The sequence below is a fragment of the Bubalus bubalis genome, chromosome 3 (assembly GCF_019923935.1).
Source record: "Bubalus bubalis isolate 160015118507 breed Murrah chromosome 3, NDDB_SH_1, whole genome shotgun sequence".
Lineage (NCBI taxonomy): Eukaryota > Metazoa > Chordata > Mammalia > Artiodactyla > Bovidae > Bubalus > Bubalus bubalis.
Window position 1 is genome coordinate 27,770,209 of NC_059159.1, and position 15,840 is coordinate 27,786,048.

A 15,840-nucleotide genomic window follows, 5' to 3' on the forward strand; every position below is an offset into this window, starting at 1 on the left:
ACAGGGTGCTGTGGTTCATCACACAGCTGCGTGGCCAGAGGTGGCGCTCATGCAGAGACCAGGGCATGAGGAACAAAGCTCACACAATGACCGGTGCACGTCTACACACCCCTGCTCCTCTGGGAACATCAGCAAAGGGGCCTGGGCTGTGTCCTCACGAGGGCACATCTGTGCCTCCATCACATCAGGGCTGGACACCATGGGGTGAGTCTCCAAGTGTCTGTTCTTGCACACGTGTATCTGTATGTGTGAGCTGTGTGTACACACGTGTGTAGGCGGTGTGACATAGCCATGCACACATGTTCAGGCTACATGCATGTGCATGCACTGAAGTCCCTCACCTGACCCTGGCTGCAGCTGTGGGGTGAAGGATATGGCTGGCCTGGTCACCCTGGTAATGGGACAGGAGCTGGCTAAGCTGGGGCGCCTTGGTTCAAAAGAAGAGAAAAAAAAAATCAAACCACTGAACACAAAGAGGAGCAGGAGGGCTGAGAGGGCCAGGCTTGGCCCAGGCTCCAGTCGCAGCCTGGCCTGTCTGTCCTTGAGCCAGTGAGGGCTGCCAGAGCCAGGACACGAGTGCTCGACCCAGTGGGCAGACAGTCCGTGGTGTGGGGTCCCTTCGGAGACCGGGGAGTCCACCTGGGAAGGCAGCAGGCAGGGACGGGGACTGGGTGGGGCCGCCCTGCAGGTTCACCAGGCCCCAGAAGAGGGCGCTCCAGACGCCAGGCACATCAGGGCCGCTTGGCCAAGCCGCACGCGTCACCCTCTCCCGCCTGTTGAGGCGCTAACTGCACCGCCGCCTTGAGGCCGGGGCACTAACCCGGGTCGTGTGATGATTTATTCACGAGCTCCCGTCCCCTTCCCGTCCCCACGACCAGCTCGTCCGCCTCGCTGCCCTGCCGGCTGGGGAGGGAGGCGGATCCTTGCTCGCAAACATTGCCCGCTATTTATATCTCATCAGACGGAACCAGCCGGGCGCCGCTCCCCGCAGGCAGCCACCCGGCAGCGTCAGGCGGAGTCGAGGTGCGCACACTCCGCTCAGGAGCCTGGGCCAGACCTCCGCTCACAGCTACAGGGGCTTTGCCCTGCCTGCTCACTGCGTCCTGAGAAAGCCCTTTGAGGTAGGGTCTGCTGCTGTCTCCAGCGGGCAGATAAGGAAGCTGAGAGCTAAAGTGGCTTCTCCAAGGCCACACAGCCTATAAGACGGCGAGCTGGGGACGAACCCCCTGCCAGGCCGCCCCCAAACCTGGGCCTTCGCTGCACAGCACAGACCTCCCCAGTTGAGTCCCAGAGGTGGGAGACTCATTACGATTCCTGTTTTACAGAAGAGGAAACTAAGGCTTAGAGAGGTGAGGGGACTTGCCCACGGTCATGCAGCCAGGAAGGGAAGCCAGACATATGACCCTGCCTGGTAATGTGCCCCAGCCCATGCCCTGGTGACCCTCCGGTGCATGCAGGGAGCAACCCCCGGGGGGAGAGAATGGCTCAGCATAGCCAGTCCCCACTGCTACCTGAAGCAGAAGCCATGTGGGGGTCCTTCACCTTGCAAGGTGGCCCTGCCTCAACACCCAGCCCACCTTCCAAACAGCTGTGGAGGCCAGCTTGCCGGGCTCTGGTGCCTCCATGGGCCCAGCTGTCAGCACAGGGACAGTGTGAAGAGGCTTGGCATCCTACTGCTAACCTCTGACCATCACCCTCACAGACAAGGGGCCCCTCACTAGGCCACAGCGGCACTGGATGGGGGATTCCGGGAATCCCTTGCCCATCCCCTAGGCATCCCATAATCTCTGGCTTCTCCTGAGACCCTGGGAACTGAGCCAGCTAGAACTCTGGCTACCGAAAGGCAGTCCAGGCCCCTCTCAGAGCCTCAGTGTCTTCATCTGTAAGACAGGTGCAGACAGGCCCTCTAGAGGGGCTGTGCCCTCGAGACGTGGGGCCAAGTACTGGGCCTTCACAGTCACTGCTCAGCCTGTGGCCACAGAGTAGGCTTTCATGTTGACGTTTGCAAAGCGGGAAGCAGCCCACCTGCAACCCACAGAGCTGCATGGGCTTTGCAGTGTGCCAGTTCTGGGCTCAAATTCCATCTCTGACTACTTGGTTGCATGTCTAGGCACCTGGCAGCCCCTCTGAGCCATGGTCTCCCTGCCTTCCTGCAGGCCTGTCCAGGTGTGTGGCGGACTCCACTCCAGCTTCAGCAAGCGCCTGAGAGCCAAACAGCTCCTCATTCCACTCGACCCCAAAGCCAGGGCAGCAGACACCCGTGAGGGACACCTCCACCTGGGCCTCCCCTCGGGGGCCCATTGAGGGCCCGCAGTGCCCCGGACACAGGGCATAGCCCCTTCCTACTCTCCCCCAGCCAGTCCACAACCCTGCCTGAGTGCCGACTACGTGCAATCCTAGGGATGCAGGTCAGACGAGGCCAGGCCCTGGGCAGGTCACTGGCCTCTCAGGGCCTCGTTCCCCAACTGTACTGTGCGGGCATTCAGATGTGACTGCTTTGAGGACCGACAAGTTCATAAAGAGCCTAGAGAAGAGTGACCACCATCACCATCATGAGCAGCAGCAGCATTTCTGTGCCAGGCAACAGGGGGACAGCAGGAGGGGCCCACTCACTCCAGCACTGGCCATGCTGTGCCTTCATGGTCTGTTTCCAGGCCTGCCAGGCCCCAGGAGTCCTCGAGCATGTCCATGCAGCCCTTTTCTGTGGCCCTAGCACGGCCTAGAAAGAGTTTCTGGAAAGAAGATGAATGCACGTTTTCCGATGGTTTGCCTCTGGCAATGCTGAACCCCAGCAGCTTCCACTGGCAGGGTGCCAGCCACTGGCCAACTTCTGCCTCATCCCTTGGCCTGGGTCTGAGGTCACCCCCTGACCCTCCATGGCCCCTGGGTTTCTTTGTGTCATACAAACCCTGGCCACACTAGGTATACCGAGCTTCTGGATCTGATTCATCGCTGGAGTCACCCAGCAGAATGCTGGGCAGGAGCGAGGGCTGATGTCTGTGTGCAGAACTAGAAATGAGTGTGCACGCCCACCAGGACTTTATCTCGATGCTCTCCCTTAAGCCTCCCAAGAATCTTGCTTTGACATCAGAAGAAACTGAGGCACAGGAAGGTGGCCTCTGAACACTGAAGACCATGTGGGCTGTGATCAGCAATGGCAACAGCCCCCTTGAGCCCTGGTGGCACTCCCAGCCCTGAGCTTAGGGAAGCCACATTCTAGCCCCAAGGTAGGCCTTCAGTGGAGACGTGGAGGCTGGAAGGTGGAGCAGGAGGTATCTGGAGGCTGCATCAGGTCTCTGAGGCCTGCTCTGTATAATGGATTGTAGGGACAAGCCCAGCACCTGGCAGTGGGCACTCAGCCATCAGCTGTGGAAGGAAGGGCAGGGGGTCCTAACTGTCCAGGGTCCACCAGCCTCCTGCCACTCAGGCCTCCACCTCCTATTGATAGGTCACTGGTTCAGGGGTCTCAGGCCCCCAGAGGGGCATTAAAGGTCCTGACACCAGGTTAACAGCCAGCACAGTGATGGCCCCATAAGCAAAGAAGAGGCGCCAGGCCTGGCACAAAGGCAGGGAGTTGCAGAGACTCTGTGCCCATGAGCAAGGGCAGCATGGGGGCGAGGTGAGCAGGCCGGCCCTGAAAGTAGCCAGGGATGTGGGGACAGACCATTTGGGGCCCTGAAGCCGGGCTTCTGAAGGCTACTCTATCAGCCACAGCCAGACTTCTAGACAGAGGCTCAGAGGGGGCACCTCAGGCCCCATAAAGTCCCCAAACCCCTCTGAGCCTCATGCCTTCCTCTGTAAATGGGGTAAGAAGAGCACTGGCACCTGCCAAGGTCACCTCAGGGAAGCCATGCATCAACACCTACAAAAGCCCAAGGCAGCAGAAGCTTCCAGGAGCATGCTTTCCTGAGACCCAGGAGCCCGCCCTCCCTGCAGCTGGGGAGAGGGGTGGAGAGGTGACGGGGTCAGAAAACCCATGAGCTGGGGAGGTGCTGGGACAGAGTGCAGGACGGGGGACAGCAGAAGGCACTGGGACCTAAAAGTTATTGAGGGTCTGAGCACAACACGCAGGGGCCCAAAGCCTCAGGTGCTGCGTACTCGCAGTGGCACGGCTCTCCCTGACCTGCGCCACTGGCTAATCCGTGTCACTGTCACGGTGCACGAGCTCCTCACTCCTGCTTACACGTTCAGACACGTGCCCTCCACAGTCACGGCTCTGCGCAGCCACAGAACACACAGCCAAGCACCCTCCTGCTCACTGGCCATCCATTCACAGCCTGACCCTGTCTACAAGACTGGTCCCAAGCCTACCCTCTGAACCCACTTGCTTGGGCTCTACCCCCTGAGGATGCTGTATTGTAGGAATGGGGACACAGAAAGGAGGGTGGGGGTCCGTGAGACCCTGCACTCCCACAGCACCCGCACCCCAGGCCAAGGGGAGCCAGGTGGCTTGGACTCCCTCCAGATCCAGCCACCAGCATAGTGCTGATGGGAGCTCCTGCCAGCTCCTCAGTGCTGACAGGCTGATTAGGGGGTGGGGGGCCAGCTGGGCCCCTGCCTCCCACTGGAGCAGCTGCAGCCTTTGAGGGGTGCCACAGGAGGGGCTCCTGTCCCCTGCCTGCCTTTCTGCCCTCCCTGCAGCAGGCGGACCCACCCTTCCCTGGGGAGCCTACGCCTGGGGGACTGGGCACTGCAGGGCATACACATGTCCACAACTGTGCCCCTTAAGTGAGCACACACTGAGTGCCTACTGTGTGCCAGGCCTGTGGGACCCAGGGTTCCCATGGCTCCACTTGGGTCTGGAGTGGGCGATGTGACTCTATTGGACTCCCAGCAACACGGGCCTCAGGGGCTCCTCAGTTCACTGCAATCCACTCCTATGAAGGCACACACCAAAAAGACATGAACCCAATTGCAGCCTGACACACCTGACCCGGTGAGCAGCGTCCACCCCAGCCTCTCCCCTCAGGCCCCTACTTGGTTCCTCCCCAAGTCCACATGGATCTCTGCTCAGACGACCCTGCCCTCTCACAGGTTCTCTGGTCACTAACTCAGTCGCCCATGAACATGTGAGGGCCGGGATTCTCTTTTTGCTCAAGAGTGTTTCTTAGAGCAGTTTTAGGTTTACAACAAAATTGAGGGGAGGGAATAGAGAGCTCCATTTACCCCAACCCCGCACATGCACATCCTCCCCGTCATCAGTATTCCTCAATAGAGCAGGACCTTCACTATGACCCATGGCCCTGCCTGGGCCCGTCACCCAGAGTCCACAGGTTACATCAGGACCCGCTCGTGGTGCTGTACAGCCTGTGGGTGTGGACAAACGGACAAAGACTTGTATCTGCCACGACAGTATCACACAGAACAGTTCACTGCCCTAAAAACCCCGTGCTCTGCCTATCCATCTCCCCTTCTCCACCCCTGGCAACCACCAATCTGCCTGTTGTTTCCATAGGTCTGCCTTTTCCAGAACATTTGGTAGCTGGAATCACATGGCACAGCATGCAGCCCTTCAGGACTGGCTTTCATGCATATGGCTAAGTATGCATTTGGGTTCTTCCATCTCTTTTCATGGCTTCAAAGCTCGTTTCTTTTTAGCGCTAAAGGATACTGCACTGTCAGGGTAGACCACAGTTCATTTATCCATAACCTACTGAAGGACATCTTGGTTGCTTCCAGGTTTTAGCAATAACCAATAAGGCTGCTAGAAACATCTGCATGCAGGGTTTTGTATGGATATAAGTTTTCAGCTTCCTTGGGTAAATACCAAAGCGTATCACTGTTGGGTCATACAGTAAAGTATATTTAGTTTTATAAGAAATAGCCAAAGTGTCTTCCAAAGTGACTGTACCATTTGTATTCCATCAGCCGTGATGAGAGTTCCTGTTGCTCCTTCTAAAGGTATGGAGCGGTGTCTCACTGTTGTTTTGACTTACCCTTCCCTGCAGAAAAATGATATAGAGCATTTTTTCATATGTTTACTTGCCATCTGTGTATCTTCTTTTGCTGAGGCATCTGTCCAGGTCTCTGGTCCATTTTTTTCCTATTGTCTGTCATTTGTTCTCTATTGCTGAGTGTTAAAGAGTTTTTGGTTTATTTTGGATAACAGCCCTTGATCAGATGTGTCTTTTGCAAATATTTTCTCCCTGTCTGAAGCTTGCCCTCTCATTCTATTGACATCATCTTTCCCAGAGCATTTAATTTTAATGAAGTCCATCCAGCTTGTCAATTATTCCTTTCATGGATCATGCCTTTGATATTGCATCTGAAAAGCCGTTAACTATACCCAAGGTCATCTTAGTTTTCTCCTACACTGTCTTCTAGGAGTTCCGTAGCTTTGTGCCTTACATTTACATTTATGACCCAGTCTGGTGAAGGGTCATGTGGTCTGTGTCCCGATTACGTCCTTTGCATGTGGACATTCAGTGGTTCCAGCACGGTTTGTTGAAAGACTATCCTTGCTCCACTGTACTGCCTTCGCCCCACTGTCGATAATCTGTTGGCTATGTTTGTGCGTGTCTATTTCTGGGCTCTCTCTTTTGCACCATTGATCTATCTGTCTGTTCCATTGCCAATCCCACACTGTCTTGATTACTGTAGCTTTATAGTAAGTCTTTAAGGCAGTTAGCATCAGGCCTACAACTTTGCTCTTCTCCTTCAATAGTTGGCTGTTCTGGGTCCTTCACTTCTCCACATAAACTTTAGAATTAGTTTGCCGATACCTACTAAATAACTTTCTGGGATTTTGATTGGGATACATTGAACCTATAGATCAAGCTGGGAATAACTGACATCTAACAATATTGAGTCTTCCTATCCATGTACATGGAATATCTCTCCATTTATTTAGCTTTTCTTTGATTTCATTCATCAGAGTTTTGTTGGATTTATATCTAGGTAGTTTCTTTGAGGGCTTCCCCGGTAGCTCAGGTGGTAAAGAATCCACCTGCAATGCAGGAGACCCGGGTTTTATTCCTGGGTCAGGAAGATCCCCCGGAGAAGGGAAAGGCTACCCACTCCAGTATTCATGGGCTTCCCTGGTGGTTCAAAAGGTGAAAAATCAGCCCACAGTGCCGGAGACCCAGGTTCGATCCTGGGTCAGGAAGATTCCCTGGAGGACGGCATGGTAACCCACTCCAGTATTCTTGCCTGGAGAATCCCCATCAATAGAGGAGCCTGGCAGACATGACTGAGCGACTGAGCGCAGCACAGTTTTGTTGTGGGGGTGCTAATACAAATGGTATTGTGATTTTAATTTTAGATTTCACTTGTTTACTGCTGCTGCTGCTGCTGCTGCTGCTAAGTTGCTTCAGAAATGTCCGACTCTGTGCAACCCCAGAGACGGCTCCCCCGTCCCTGGGATTCTCCAGGCAAGAACACTGGAGTGGGTTGCCGTTTCCTTCTCCAATGCATGAAAGTGAAAAGTGAAAGGGAAGTTTCTCAGTCGTGTCTGACTCTTAATGACCCCATGGACTGCAGCCTACCAGGCTCCTCCATCCACGGGATTTTCCAGACAAGAGTACTGGAGTGGGTTGCCATTGATGAAAGTGATTGACTTTTGTACATTAATCTTGTATCCTGCAACCTTGCTTTGCTGCTAAGTCACTTCAGTCATGTCCGACTCTGTGCGACCCCATAGATGGCAGCCCATCAGGCTCCCCTGTCCCTGGGATTCTCCAGGCAAGAACACTGGAGTGGGTTGCCATTTCCTTCTCCAATGCATGAAAGTGAAAAGTGAAAGGAAAGTCGCTCAGTTGTGTCCGACTCTTCACGACCCCATGGACTGCAGCCCACGAGGCTCCTCCATCCATGGGATTCTCCAGGCAAGAGCACTGGAGTGGGGTGCCGTTGCTTTAACTGCTTATTATTAGGTTGGTGCAAAAGTAATTGCAGTTTTGCATTGTTAACCTTCGCCATCTGATATTGGAATACATTCTTAAATAAATGTGGTGATGTTATACATCATTTTAATGTGCATATTTTGCTTTATTTTTTTGCTAATGACTTATTACTTGCTATTTATTTTATATGTAGTTTAGACTATGGAAATGATGTTAGACAAAAAGCAAATTCAAGCAATTTTCTTATTTGAGTTCAAAATGGATGGTAAAGCAGTGGAGACAACTTGCAACATCAACAGTGCATTTGGCCCAGGAGCTGCTAGCAAAGGTACAATGCGGGGATGGTTCAAGAAGTTTTGCAAAGGAGGTGAGAGCCTTGAAGATGAGCATAGTGGCCTGCCATTGCAAGTTGACAACAATCAACTGAGAGCGATCATCAAAGCTGATTCTCTCACAACTGCATGAGAAGTTGCCGGAGAACTCAATGTCAACCATTAACAGTCATTCAGCATCTGAAGCAAATTGGAAAGATGAAAAGCTCAATAAGTGGGTGTCTCATGAGCTGACCAAAACCAAAAAAATTGTTTTGAAGTGCCATCTTCTCTTATTCCATGCAACAACAACAAACCATTTCTATATCAGATTATTGTGACATGTGACAAAAAGTGGATTTTATATGACAACTGGTGATGACCAGCTCAGTGGGTGGACCGATAAGAAGCTCCAAAGCACTTCCCAAAGCCAAATTTGCACTAAAAGAAGGTCACGGTCAGTGTTCGGTGGTCTGCTGCCCATCTGATCCACTACAGCTTTCTGAATCCTGGTGAAACCATTAAATCTGAGAAGTATGCTCAGCAAATCGATGAGATGCACTCAAAACTGCAATGCCTGCAGCCGTACTGGTCAACTGAATGGGCCCAGTTCTTCTCCATGACAATACGAGACTGAATGTCACACAACCAGCGCTTCAAAAGTTAAACAACTTGGGTTACAAAGTTTTGTCTCATCTGCCATATTCACCTGACCTCTTGCCAACCAACTACCACTTCTTAAAGCTTCTCGACAGCTTTCTGCAGGCAAAACACTTCTACAACCAGCAGGAGGCAGAAAATGCTTTCCAAGAGTTCATCTAATCCCAAAACACGGGTTTTTACGCTACAGGAATAAACATACTGATTTCCTTATTTCTCATTGGCAAAAATGTATTGATTGTAATGGTTCCTATTTTGAGTAATCAAGATGTGTTTGAACCTAGTTATAATGATTTAAAATTCACATCTGAAACTGCAATTACATTTGCACCAAATAGTTCCATGGGCTTCCCTGGTGGCTTGGTGGTAAAGAACCTGCCTGTCAGTGCAGGAGATGGAGGAGACAGGGTTCGATCCCTGGGTTGGGAAGATCCCCTGGAGAAGGAAATGACAACCCACTCCAGTAATCTTGCCTGGAGAATCCCATGGACAGAGAAGCCTGGTGGGCTACAGTCCATGGGATCGGGCGCAAAAAGTCGGACACGACCGAAGCAACTTAGCACGGAGCACGGAAATACTTCCTGGAGCTTTTGTGTCAATTTCTTCAGATTTTCTACATAGATGATCATGTCATTTGTGGGTAGAGACAGTTTTATGTCTTCCTTCCCAATCTGTATATCTTTTATTTCCTTTTCTTACCTCCTTAGCCAGGATTTCCAGTAAGATGTTGAAAAGCAGTCATGAGAGACAACTTCCTTGCCTTGTTCCTGATCCTAGTGGGAAGTTTCTCATCGTTCAGTAGGATGTCAGCTCTAGATTTCTGTAGGTGCCTTTAACAAGTTGAGAAAGTTTCCCTCGATTCCTAGTTCACTGAGAATTTGTATTACAAACGGATGTTGGCCGGGCTTTGTTTTCTCCCTTGGTATGTCCTGGTGCTTGGAGGAAGCGTCGGCCCATGGCAGGCCCTCAGTGGTCACCTCTGAATGGAATGGGTGCAGCATGTAGAAAAGGCTCTAGCAGGGAGAGGGAGACACCACAGCGCTGGCCTTGGGTGGGTGAGAGTGGAGGGGCCGAGTGGACATGGAGCACAACAATCCAGTCACAGGGAAGGGATGCAGGCTGGGTGAAGGGGTGCAGGTGGCGGGAGGTGGGAGTTGCAGTGGGAGCAAGTGGAAGACTCCGCTTTGATTTTCTCAGTAATGAGGCGGCCGCACTGTCAGCTGAGAGTCCAGGAGCCCAGAGGGGAGGCAGGGCCCCAGAACCAAGATAGCAGCTTCTGGATGGAGAGGGAGGAGGTGGGTCTGGGACCAGAGGAAGAGAGGGGTCCAGGCAGCACCAGAGCAGCAGAGGGTCATGCCCTTTAAATCTCATCTCCTGCATGTCCAGGAGGGACAGGGTGGGCTCAGGAAGCAGGCGGCAGGGGACCAGGGCACCAGGGATAATTCCGAAGGGCTCTCTAAGTTCCACTGGCTGCACACTCACCCTGCGGGGCACGGGCGCCACCACAGCCTTATGTGGGGCCAGGGCCAGATACCCCTCCCCTGAGGTACCTTCTTTGCTCCACCAGCCCCAGTCCCTGCCAAGGACCTCTACTCAGGCCACGTGAATTCATTTAACTTTGATCCAAAGTGAAGTGGATGGGGGATGGGTTGATGGGCAGCGCAGCACTGCTCCACCCCAAGCAGCTCTGCCGTGCCCTCGCATCCCAGCCTCTCAGCAGCACTCACAGGAAGGTCTGCGGAAAGTCCAACACACCCACCTATGCTGAAGCACAGAATTCAGCCCTGGGAGGGGTCGGGGCTCCTGGGACAAGGGGCTGATGGATAGATGGGAGCCTCATCTTTGCCTAAGGAAAGGATAAAGGAGGCCTGATCCCTACCCTGAGAGCTTTAGCAGGGCCCTGGCCTAAATCTTTCCGTTGCATGAGCCTCTCAGCACAGAGCAATTGCTCAAACAATGACCTGTCTTCCTATCCTAGTTTTGTGGGAGTAAAGATGAGGGAGATTGGACCAGCCCAGGTTCTGTGGCTGAGGTCTCGGGATGGAGGAGGGAAGGTCATTCAGCCCCTCCCCCTCTTGAGCTTCAATATTCCCACTGGTAAAATGGACAGGCCACTGAGAATCCTTCACCCTCTAGGCTTCTGAAATACTCCTAAAACCTGGCATGCAGAATCACATTTGAAAGGGCAGATTTGGCCCTATTTCTCAGAATAGTGAGGCTCAGAAGGGTGAAGCTGCTTGCCTGGAGCCACAAACAGGGCAAGGGGCAGCCCTACTTAAATCCAGGCCAACCTGGCTCATGCCCAACACTGCACCTGGATCCTCAGCCCAGGTCTCAGCCTTCCCTCAAGGGAGAGCCCAGCAGGACCTGTGGCCTTCCCACAGGACCTCATGTCTTTGGAAGGTCCTGGGGCCTCCAGCCTCGGCGCTTCTCCAGCTGGCCGCTTGCCTCCCTTGGTGCCTCATCTCTCAATCCCTGCCCCTCTCCCAGCCAGTACATTTGAGAATCAAATGAGACAAAGTTCGGGAGAGCACTGTGCGCAGTGCCTGGAACCAGAACACAGAGTAAACAGTCATCTTCATTATTATCTTTGGGCGCAGAGTCTCACTGAAACATCAGAGCACTTCCTGAGAAATAAAGGCACCCAGTGACACCATGGGTTGCTGAAGTCACCGCCAAGGCAGGCATTTTGCTGAAGCATCCAAAATATCCTGATGGTCACCAGGAGCCAAGGGAGGGGGCTGAGGACACCCAAGCTCCCGGGGCAGCAACCTCAGGCCAGCAGATCCCAGCAGCTCAACAGCACATCAACCATCTCCAAAGGGATTCTGCCTGGCAGCCTAGGAATGCAGCCAGGACGGGGACACAGGAAGATTGAAACCCAACTTTCTCCCTCCAGGGACAGCAGGCTTGCAGGGAAACCAAGACACCTGAGGAGGCCCTGCAGGCTGCAGGGACAGATGGACTATTAGAAACAAGAGAGGCTGGGCTGCTATGTGAGCTGAGCCTCAGTGTTGGCATCTGGAAATAGGGCAGCTGCTCATCATCCTTGGGTCTAACCATGAGGACCCACCAGGATGAGAAAGGGTGCCACATGTGGCAGGGGCACCGGGAAAGACCTCAACCTGGGGAAGGACAAAGTTTAAGGAAATAAGCACTCAGCAGGATCGAGCAGCAGCCAGGAAGGGAACCATAGAAAGGTATTTCAACAGGAAGAAAAACTCCACTGGCTCTAAAACAAGAAAGGTGCCCATGGAGGCGCTGCAAGGACAGAGTCTCGTCCTTTCTCCGAGGGGCAGGGCAGTGACCACCCTGGAGGGCACATCGCTAGCGGCTCTAAAAGTTGCTAAGGCACAGGCCCTCTGACCCAGCAGGGCTACACGCGAACTTCTTGCTTGCGTGGTCCTGGCACAGGGACCTCACGACCCAGGTGATCACAGCAGTGTTATGTGGGGTGATGAGGCTGCTCACAAACCAGAAATCCAGCCCAATGCACACAATGCAGGTGACTGTAAAACCATTCTGCTCATGGACATGCTGATCAAAGCTGCCAACTACTACACCTCTCCCGTGCATTTCCACTTAGAGTTCCCAGTAGTCTGATGAGGGGGAGGACCATCGATACCTCCCCTTGCAGATGAGCAAATAGAGACACAGAACAGTCAAGAAATCTGCCCAAGGACACACAGCTGGTAAGTAGCACAAGCCAAGCATACTGAATATGCTTCTCTCTCCAAGATACGTTGCTAAAAACTACATATTTTTCTTAAAGGAGAAAAAAATCAGGATGCAGGACAGCATACCCAGGTTGAATGATGGCTCTTCCAAACTACATGTTCACCCAGTACCTGTGAATGTGAGTTCATTTAGGTAAAGAGTCTTTTCAGATATAATTAAGCAAGGGATCTGGAGATGAGATCATCCTGGATCATACACGCTAAGTCACTTCAGTGATGTCTGACTTTGTGTGACCCCATGGACTGTAGCCTGCCAAGCTCCTCTGTCCACAGGATTCTCCAGGCAAGAATACTGGAGTGGACAGCCATGCCCTCCTCCAGGGGATCTTCCCAAGCCAGGGATCAAACCCATGTCTGTTAAGTCTCCTGCATTGATAGACGCGTTCTTTACCACTGAGTCATCAGGGAAAAATGGCCCTAAATCCAATGACAAGTGTCCTCTAGAGAGGAGAGAAGACTCAGGGAGCAGAAGGCCATATGAAGACACATGGCAGGGACATGTCTACCAGCCAAGGAACCCCAGGAGGGCTCAAGGAGGAAGCGACTCTGCCAACGTCTTGAATTCAGACTCTGGCCCTGGAACTGAGAGACAATAGCCTGCTCTGTTTTAAGCCCCCAGTCTGTTTTGACTTGTTACGGAAGAAAGTAGTACAGACTCCACCTGCTGCCCACCATCCCACTTCCATTTTCCCCTTGGGACCTAGCTGACTGATGTCCTCAGGACGGCAGCCCCACGCAGGGCAGTGCAGACATGTCAGCTGTGCAGATTTGTTCATGCCCTCATGTTCCCAGTTCCCAGATGAGCAGACTGAGACCATAGGCTCAGGTCACAGCTCCCAGGGGTGCTGCTCCCCCACCACCCCCTCCACCAGTGTCTGATCTAAGGCCCGCCAGGAGGGCAGCTGAGTCAGGACAGGACCCAGAGCTTGGCCACCTCGCTCTGTAGCCTCAGGGTCAGGGCATCTGCCGCAGGATTGGGGCAAAGCCCACAAGTGCCCCGAGGCTATAGCTGGCAGGGCCAGCAGAGGAAAGGAAGAGGGTGGCTGGGGTCTCCTCTGCTATGAAGCCCCCAGGGAGGGGACAGGCCATTCTGTGGCTGCCCCCAAGGACTTTTGAAGGCATCCCCTCCAATGGTCCTGAAGGCTCCTGGAGCCGGGGTGGGGGTTGGGGGAGACTTGGCCACCCTGGCCAGGCAGGTGCTGCTGACAGCTTGAGGCACAGCGGGCCAAGGTGATGGGCACAGTTAGCCTCCGGCCTGCATGGCAGAGGGGCTGGGGGCAGGGAGCGAGGAGGCTGCCCTGGCTGCCCTGACCGCAGAGCTGGAGCGGAAGGGGGATAAGAAAACAGATTCCCAGACGGAGGCATGATGCTCACATCCACTTCACAAGCAGGACTGCTGAGGCTTGGCGTGAGCACCTGGGCGGTCCTCTCAACTCAGCCTCTCAGACCCTTTCCACGGGGGCCCTCAGTGGGGCCAGGCGGGGACCGTCCTTCTGATTCCTCCAAACCAGGTGACAGGAGTGCTGGTGGCACCCAGCAGGAAACTCAGTGGCGGACTGAGGGTGACCGTCCCCAGCAGAAGCCTGTTTCCCCACCCCCACCACCTCCAGAGCCTCAGAAGAGCAACCTGGCCAGTGCTTCCCCTTCAGGGTCAGGCACGACACCGGCCTCAGCCTCGCATTTGTCCATGCTGGGCCACACAGTCCCTAAGACCCAGAAGGCATGGACAGCCCAGGTCTGCCTGCAGCAGGGTGACCTCCCAGCGGGTGCTAAGCCAGGGCTCCACCCCGGGTCCCTGGAACCAGGATTTCTGAGGGTGGAGCCAGATCTGGATTCTCCAACTGCTGCCCGAGGGAGCTGAGGAAGGAGGTGCCCCAGCAAAGGTCCGACACACCTCCCAGGGCCAAGATACAGCAACTCTGCAATTCCAGGTTCCCTGTCCCAAAGAGGCCATGACCACAACTCAGAGCCCACCGCCTGGGAACTCGGGTGGCTGTGCATTCCTAGATTCCACAGCTAAGATTCCATGGTCCCAAGAATCTGACTTAGCCCTCAAGCCAACACCATCGAAGGAGATAGGATGAAGCCCCAGGGGATGGGGCCCGGGGCACCAGCATGGACAGCAGGGTGGAAGATGAGAAACATGGAAACGGGGATGGGGAGAGAGACACAGGGCGCTGCCGACATGTACTGGTGAAGCACTCGGACAACCCAGAAAGTTCTCTAATGACAGTCACCTCGAGTGCATGTAGCTTCATGGTAGGGGTGAGGGGAAGACAAAGGTTGAGAAAAAGAAATTCATTTCTATCCTTAAAATTTTCTGATGCTTTACCATGAGCATGTAACACTCTTGTCATAAAAAGCTGTGATAATTAGCAGAAGAATATGACAAAGTCTATGCTTCCTTAAGTGTCTGTTCACTTGTTTCATTATCCCCTCAACCGAGACATCAGTTCCCAGGCCCCAGCCCCAGGCACAGGGCATAGCAATGATGCTTGCTGGAGACTTAATTGTCAGAAGAATGAATAATGCTGAATTCTGAGCTCCTCGAGGCCTGTGTCACTAAAACTCACCCATCGGAGACCTCCAGGGCTCTTTGAGAACAGAAAGAGAGCCCAGCAAGGATAGCGAGATCCAAGGGCCCATCACGAGGGTGTCATGTGAGAGGGGCTCCAGGGCCCTGCCTACACCCTGCCTCCACAAGGTCATGGCCCAGGCCCCTGGGAAGCCCCACCTCTGAGCCCTACCTGGCCCCAGATCCCAGCTCCCGCAGGATTCACCAGCATCCATCCTCCTCTGCCCTCCCAGTGACAGTGACCCAGAGAGGCACCTCTGCTCCTGGAAAGAGGCCAGATGAAGCCAGCTCCCCTTGGCACCCCTGGCCCAGCTTGGCCTGGAACCAAGAGCCCAGAGGCACAGGGTCGGGGCAGGGGATGGTGTGACTGCTACCACCCAGAATGCCAGCTGCTGGCAGAGATTTATTTTTACTTTAAGTGCTGGGGAATTGCAGGCTGGAGCAGCCAACTCAGGGGGCTTGGGTTGCAGCTGGAAGGAGAGGAGGTGGGCGGGGAGCCAGGGCACAGCCCCTCCTTGACCTCGGCCATCAGCTGTTCAAACACACACACAGAGCTCAGTACCTCGCTATCTCCACATTCACCCCACTCACCCACCCAGCCCAGCTCTCCAAGGGATGCCTCCAAGATGCTGTGAGGAGGTTTTAGAGGCAGGGGGTCTCAACTGCTGCCCCCAACTCTGCTCCTAGAGAGACCTGCCACCTCCAGCTGGGGCTGT

At 54.0% G+C, this 15,840-nt stretch overlaps 1 protein-coding gene across 4 annotated transcripts in view; it reads right to left on the reverse strand.

Annotated features, from left to right (window-relative positions):
- Window positions 1–15,840, reverse strand: part of KCNJ12 (potassium inwardly rectifying channel subfamily J member 12) — a 38,199-nt gene that overhangs the window by 17,064 nt on the left and 5,295 nt on the right. For 2 of the 4 annotated variants that reach the window (XM_025278935.3, XM_025278934.3), the window contains exon 2: window positions 342–427. The exons of the other annotated variants lie outside the window; for them this stretch is intronic. The gene's annotated coding sequence lies outside the window, so the exon portion shown is untranslated. The remainder of the gene's footprint in view (window positions 1–341; window positions 428–15,840) is intronic. 4 annotated transcript variants of the gene reach the window in all.